Source organism: Cebus imitator, unplaced genomic scaffold (assembly GCF_001604975.1).
Source record: "Cebus imitator isolate Cc_AM_T3 unplaced genomic scaffold, Cebus_imitator-1.0 Scaffold286, whole genome shotgun sequence".
In the NCBI taxonomy this organism is placed as follows: domain Eukaryota; kingdom Metazoa; phylum Chordata; class Mammalia; order Primates; family Cebidae; genus Cebus; species Cebus imitator.
This window is the reverse complement of record NW_016107601.1, coordinates 134608-142521: the sequence shown is the minus strand read 5'-3', so window position 1 is coordinate 142521 and position 7914 is coordinate 134608. Positions and strand designations below refer to the sequence as shown.

Below are 7914 nucleotides of genomic sequence, written 5' to 3'. Positions count from 1 at the left end.
ATTCACCAACCACAAGTCCCAAATATGCAAAACTATGAAATTGGCTAAAAAGAATAAAAAACTGGAAAACTAGGATTTATGGGAAAATAGATTGATTCATTCAATACTCATTCACAAAGTACCATTACTTATCAATCAGAGTGTTATTAAAGCTTGATCATCTGGTTCAGCAGCAACTATTGATTCAAAGCTTTTAGCAAAATGACAGGTAATGATAAGTGTGGTCAATTATTGAGAGATTATGCCAAGCATTGTGCTAAGAGTTTTAAATACCCTATATCGTATTATTCACCAATACATGGATATAGATAGACATTGCATCTGCTTTATAGATGAGTAGACAGAGACTGTCCAAACCATGCAATTTCTATGTGCTAGAAACAAGGCCCAACAAGAATTCCATCCAAAGTATGCAAACTTAACCACTAATCTATACCTCCAAATTCCATATCATGGTGAGGAGGTGTCATGAACATCTTTCTCCATCAGCCCTAAGACCTGGACTGTAGTCCCATGAGATCAAGGACCGAATCTGTATGTCACCACTCTGACCCAAAGTCTGGAATAGTGCCTAGCACTAAATAGGCATTCAATCAAATTAAAAAGCTAACTGACACACATTATCAGTTAATCCTAAGGACATCCTAACATTTGTCTGTTTCACTTCTCAAAAATTGTACTTTTTAAAATTGAAATCCGGCCAAGGTGGGTGGATCACGAGGTCAAGAGATCGAGACCATCCCGGCCAACATGGTGAAACCCTGTCTCTACTAAAAATACAAAAATTAGCTGGATGTGGTGGTGCATGCCTGTAGTCCCAGCTACTCGGGAGGCTGAGATCTGAACCCAGGAGGCGGAAGTTGCAGCGAGCCAAGATTGTGCCACTGCATTCCAGCCTGGCGCCTGGCAACAGAGTGAGACTGTCTCAAAAAATAAATAAATAAATAAATAAAATAAATAAAAAATAAATAAAACAATAAAATAAAAATAATAAAATTGAAATCCTCCATTCTGATGCTGAATTTGGTCCTTTCTCATGGTAATTCTAAATACCTTATCAATTTTTGCTTTATATTTTTGAATATGTTAAGATATCTTTTAGGTATTTAAGTTTTTTAAACATTATAGAGAGACCGACTTACTCCTAAAGATGCTTTATGTCTTAAAGTCTATTTTACCTGAGATTAATATCTTGCTGTCAGCTTTCTTTTGATTAGAATTTAGATATTTTATCTTTTTCTGTCCTTTTTACTCTTAACCTTTTCAGGTATGTTTTTAAAAAAGTACAGGGCAGAATTTTGTATTACCGTTTTAAAATCCAGTCTAAGTTTATTTTAACTGGCATGTTTAACTGATTTTCATTTTACTGATTACTAAAATATGTGGCCTTGTTTCTACCATTCTACTTTGTTTTTTCTGTGATTTTTCTTTTCTTATTTTTAAAAATATTCCATTTGTGGAATGTTTGGTCTGGAAGTTTTACACTCTACTTCAATTTTTTTATCGATTGTCTTTTAATGTTACCACTTCTAGGTGTTTTTGAAATTTTACTTTGTTTTATTTAAATGTTCTGTTCACTTCTGAAATAGCTGAACTTTTAAAACTTTCACCTTTTCCAAGAACAATCTATCAAAAACCCAGCAACAAAAGTACGGTAAAAGAACAACGTAACTGTTGTTATGTTAAGAAAAGTATTCTGTGAATATGAGAGATATAATTGTATGCAACTATATAATAAGAAAAGGGTCAATTCATCAAGATGATGTAACAACTTTAAGTATATATGCGGTCAACACTGGAGTAATCAGCTAAAGAGAGAGGTAGGCCTTTTTAATACCATAATAGCTGGAAACAACAACACCCCACTTTAAGCATTGGAAAAATCTTCCAAGCAGAAAATCAACAAAGAAATATCAGACTTAATCTGCACTACAGATAAAATAGACCTAGTAGGTATTTACAGAACATTTCATCCAAGAACTGCAGAATACACATTTTTTTTTCCCTCAGGAGATGGATAAACCACATGTTATGTCACAAAACAAATCTTCTTAAAACATTCAACAAAATTGAAATAATATCAGGCACAGTTCCTGACTACAATGGAATAAAACTAGAAATTAGTAACAAGAGGAATTTTGGAAACTATACTAGCACATGGAAATTAAATAATATGTTCCTGAATGACCAGTGGTTCAATGGAGAAATTAAGAATGAAATTGAAAATTGTCTTGAAACAAATGATAATGGAAACACATCATACAAAAACCTATCAGATATAACAAAAGCAGTACCAAACTTCAAATGAACGATCTAATCATGCATCTTAAAGAACTAGAACAGCAAGAGTGAACCAAACTGAAAACTAGAAAAAGAAAAATAATAATAAAGATTGGAGCAAAAATAAATGTTATCAAAATGAAAAAACAATACAACAGATCAACAAAACAAAAAACTGTGTTTCTTTTTTTTTTAATGAAGAAAAGAGGTTTAACTGGGGCATGGTTCTGCAGGCTTTATAGGAAGCATGGTGCCAATATCTGCTCCACTTCTTGAGGGGCCTCAGGAAGCTTACAGTCATGGTGGAAGGCAAACAGGGAGTAGGCGTATCATATGGGGAAAGCAAAAGCAAGAGAAGGCTGTACAGGGGTGGGTGCCATATACTTTTAAACGACCAGATCTTGTGAGAAATCACACACTATTGTGAAGACAGCACCAAGTCATGAGGGAGCCACCCCCCTGACCAAAATACCTCAATCAGCCCCACCTCTTGCCTTAGGGGTTACAATTCCATGTGAGATTTGGACAGGGACAAATATCCAAACTATATCTCATGGTGCCTGGGATATAATTCAATAAGAGAATTAATCAATAAATATTCAAACTTTGTCTTCCTTATCTGAGATGTCTATCTTTAAAATCTACTTTATCAACTTTATAGTACCCTTGAGGATGCAACAAAAGAGTTAATGAATTTGAGTATGTTTTATACAATCTACATTCCTCAATAAGATAGGGTATGCAAGCTCTTGGATGAACTAAATCTTATTCATCTGTTTATTTTATTTTATTTTTTATTTTTATTTTTTAACTTTTATTTTAGATTTGGATGTACACATGAAGGTTTGTTATGTAGGCAAACTCATGTCACCGAGATCTGTTGTACATATTATTTCATCACCCATGTGTCAAGCTCAAAACCCAATAGTTTTCTTTTCTGCTTGTTTCCCTCCTCCTCCCACCCTCCACTCTCAAGTAGAACCCAATGCCTGTTGTTCCCTTCTTTGCAGTCATGAGTTCTCATAATTTAGCTCTCATTTATAAGTGAGAACATGTAGTATTTGGTTTTCTGTTCTTGCATTAGTTTGTTAAGGATAATAGCCTCCAGCTCCATCCATGTTCCCTCAAAAGACAAGATCTCATTCTTTTTAATGACCTGCGCAGTTTTCCATGGTGTATATGTACATTATCCAACTGGTCATTAATGAACATTTAGTTTGATTCCATGTCTTTGTTGTTGTGAATAGTGCTGCAATTGGCATTCACTTTCAAGTGTCTTTATGGCAGAATGATTTATATTCCTAGTAATGGGATTGCTGGATCAAATGGTAGTTCTGCTTTTAGCTCTTTGAGGAATCACCATACTGCTTTCCACATGATTGAACTAAACTCTCACCAACAGTATCACACCAAAAGTAAAAAAATCACAGATGTTGGCAAGGTTGCAGAGAAAAGGAAACACCCACAGCTTTTTGAGTCTGGGTAGACAGAGACCAGTTTCCTGATATCCAAAAGACAGGCAATAACAAATGCTGGAGAGGATGTGAAGAAAAGGGACCCCTTGTACACTGTTGGTGGGAATATAAATTATTACAACCACTATGGAGAACAGTTTGGAGGTTTCTAAACTAAAAATTGTGCTACCATATGATCCAGCATCCTATGCAAGGCATAAACCCAAAAGAAAGGAAATCAGTGTATTGAAGAGATATACTGATCTGTGTTTGTTGCAGCACTGTTACAATGGTTAAGATTTGGAAGCAACCTAAGTGTCCATCAACAGATGAATGGATAAAGAAAATGTGATAACACATATACAACAGAGTAGTATTCAGCCATAAAAAAGAATGAGAACCTGTCATTTGCAACAACATGGATGGAACTGGAGATCATCATATTAAGTGAAATAAGCCAGACATAGAAAGACAAACATCGCACGTTCTTACATATTTGTGGGATCTAAAAATCAAAACAATTGAATTTATGAACATATAGAGTAGAAAATGGTTACCAGAGGCTAGGAAGTGTAGTGGTGTGGTCGGGGGAGGTAGAGATGGTTAATGGGTACAAAAAAATAGAAAGAATGAATAAGTTCTACTATTTGACAGCACAATGAGGTGGCTATAGTCAATAATAACCTAATTGTACAATAATAACCTAATTGTAAATACTAGTTACAGTTACAAATTGTATTTATTCTAAAATAACTTAAACAGTATAATTAGATTGTTTGTAACTCAAAGGATAATGTTTGAGGCAATGGATATTATATTACCCACAATGTGTTTATTTCATACCACGTGCCTGTATCAAAACATGTCATTTACCCCATAATCCTACTATGTATCCACAAAAAAAATAATTTTTCTAAAAATTCTATAAATAAATATAACACAGTATTGTTGTAAACATTAAATGATAGTGGTTTGTTTTTTTTTTTTGATACGGAGTTTCGCTCTTGTTACCCAGGCTGGAGTGCAATGGCGTGATCTCGGCTCACCGCAACCTCCGCCTCCTGGGTTCAGGCGATTCTCCTGCCTCAGCCTCCTGAGTAGCTGGGATTACAGGCACGCGCCACCATGCCCAGCTAATTTTTTGTATTTTTAGTAGAGACGGGGTTTCACCATGTTGACCAGGATGGTCTCAATCTCTAGACATTGTGATCCACCCGCCTTGGCCTCCCAAAGTGCTGGGATTACAGGCTTGAGCCACTGCGCCTGGCCTGATAGTGAGTTTTTAAACTTGAAAAAAAAGACACTGTATTCAAAATACAAATTCTTACAAAACAAGAAATATCTAGGCCTTGAAATTTAACAAGTTAAAAAAATAAATACTGATTTGCCAAGAAGAAGGAAAATTACGCTATTATCTGAAAAAAAAAATGATTTTTTAAAAGGTAATAGGGACTTCTGTAATCTAGTCCAAGTTCTTATTTCCAAGTAAAAGCGATTTGTTAAAGCTATTGATTAGCGAATATGAGATACACTGTGAGATAATTTCTTTTCTGCAACTATTCACGATTGGAGATGTAGGGAAAAATCTAAGCATAAGATAATAACTATGAGAATGAGACTGTTTCTTACATAACCCTCTCCATCCAACTGGTACCTATAGACACCTCACAACAGGCAACTCGAAGGTAAGCCCTGGCATATAAGGTAAGGAAAGCCAGTTGTGTGATGGTTACTATCAATTGACTGTTTTTTATTTGCAAGTCACATGGCTGAAATCCATGTAGTTTCCACTAGGGTGACAGCGGTGCCTCCATTATCAGCAAAATTCAAACAACTCTTAATTAATGGTTGAATTTTGAATAGCCATTTGAATTAACAACTAAAAATTTTCAAGTAGGTAGTCAAAGGACCTTTCACCATGAAAAGTTTTTACTTGTGGTCTCTTTTTTGAAACAACAAAACACAACAAAATAATCTGTAATTGCCATCACAAAGTTTATGAGGTATTTCTATGAAGAATTGCACTTCCGAAGTTCATGAAGAAAACCTCTCATTACTTTCTAGACATAGTTAACTATACAGATAGGAGGATGGTTTAAAATGATGCTTTCCAAACTGATATTTTGCAGAATACCAGTTCTGATGGGTGTTTAAGAAAGCTTTGGGTGCTCTCTTCAGCAGCACATATACTAAAATTGGAAAGATACAGAGATTAGCATGGCCCCTGCACAAGGATGACACTCAAATTTGTGAAGCATTCCATTTTTTTTTTGAGACAGCGTTTTGCTCTTATTACCCAGTGCAACCTCCGCCTCCTGGGTTCAAGCAATTCTCCTGCCTCAGCCTCCTGAGTAGCTGGGACTGCAGGTGCACACCACCATGGCCAGCTAATTTTTGTATTTTTAGTAGAGACGGGGTTTCACCATGTTGACCAGGATGGTCTCGATCTCTTGACCTCATGATCCACCCGCCTCAGCCTCCCAAAGTGCTCGGATTATACGTGTGCGCCACCACGCCTGGCCCCATATTTTTTTATAAATAGTTCTATTATAAAGACACATGCACATGTATGTTCATTGCAGCGCTGTTTACAATAGCAAAGACCTGGAACCAACCCAAATGTCCATTGATGATAGACTGAACAAGGAAAATGTGGCACATATACACCGTGGAATACTATGCAGCCATAAAAAATGATGAGTTTGTGTCCTCTGTAGGGACATGAATGAATCTGGAAACCATCATTCTCAGCAAACTGACACAAGAACAGAAAATCAAACACCACATGTTATCACTCATAGACGGGTGTTGAACAATGAGAACACATGGACACAGGGAGGGCAGCATCACACACTCGCGTCTGTTGGGGGGACTGGGGTAGGGACAGCGGGGGTAGGGAGGTTGTGGAGGGATAACATGAGGAGAAATGCCAGATATAAGTGATGGGGGGGATGGAAGCAGCAAACCACATTGCCATGTATGTACCTATGCAACAATCCTGCATGTTCTGCACATGTACCCCAGAACCTAAAGTGCAATTTTATATATATATATATATATATATATATATATATATGTATAGAAAATGAAGAAAACAATTTTTTTTTGAGATGGAGTCCTGCATATGTATAGAAAACGAAGAAAACAATTTTTTTTTTGAGATGGAGTCCTGCTCTGTCACCAGGCTAGAGTGCAGTGGTGCAATCTCAGCTCACTGCAGCCTCTCCCTCTCGGGTTCAATTGATTCTCCTGCCTCAGCCTCCTGGGTAGCTGGTGCATGCCACCATGCCCAGCTAATTTCTGTATTTTTAGTAGAGATGGGGTTTCACCATGTTGGCCGGGATGGTCTTGATCTCTTGACCTTGTGATCCACCTGCCTTAGCCTCCCTAAGTTCTGGGATTACAGGCATTAGTCACCACGCCCATCCAGAAAACAATTTTTTTACACAGATCTAGGTGGTCAGATCCTTTAAGGTCTCCAGGAAGATTATTTACAGTGAAGGATACTTTTTGAAAAGATGGAAGGGGCCTGAGTTAGAAGAGGGAATACCTTATCAGTTGCTAGTAAATCCCAAGCTCAGCAGGGTCATACAGTCTCATGATTAAGGCCCTGATGCATATGCAGTATGGAGTTAAACTGTTGGAGTTACAGTCTGTGCTCCTCGACTTTCTCGGTGAGCAAGTCAGTTAACCTCTTGATGTCTCTCTGTCCTAGGCAGTAAAATGGAAATCATCATATCGTCACACTTCAAAGTTTGTGGTAAAGATAAAATGAAATAATATACATGGAAGTACTTTGTACATTGTCAAATCCAATGCAGATGATTGTAGTTGTGAAGACAGTATAATTGTATCTGATGAATTTTGTAATGCAGGCCCAAGTCATTCAAAACGGCCAGGAATTAAACTTTTTATTTGTACAATTCAGATTTTATGAGAATAGCATACAGACTCCCAGACGCATAGATATATTGTAAATAAAATATGTATATGTAAAACAGAAAAAAAAAAAGAAATCTTTGCAAAGAAGTGTCCTAGAGTCAAATATGCTTAAGAAATGCTGGTTAAACAATGTTGGATAATTGCAATGCAGGTCTTCTGGGAGGCCCTTCTGTGATGAATGTGCTTTGTGTGAAGCGTTTCCTAGTTGATTCAAACAACAAAATCCCTTTCTCATGAG

The 7914-nt window shown here is 36.7% G+C and overlaps 1 non-coding gene across 1 annotated transcript; it reads left to right on the top strand.

The window, feature by feature from the left end:
• The first annotated feature begins 5899 nt into the window (after positions 1-5899).
• LOC119467416 lies at positions 5900-6003 on the top strand. The gene has a single exon (XR_005195952.1). It is a non-coding gene; the product is annotated as a U6 spliceosomal RNA (small nuclear RNA).
• Positions 6004-7914: the final 1911 nt, after the last annotated feature.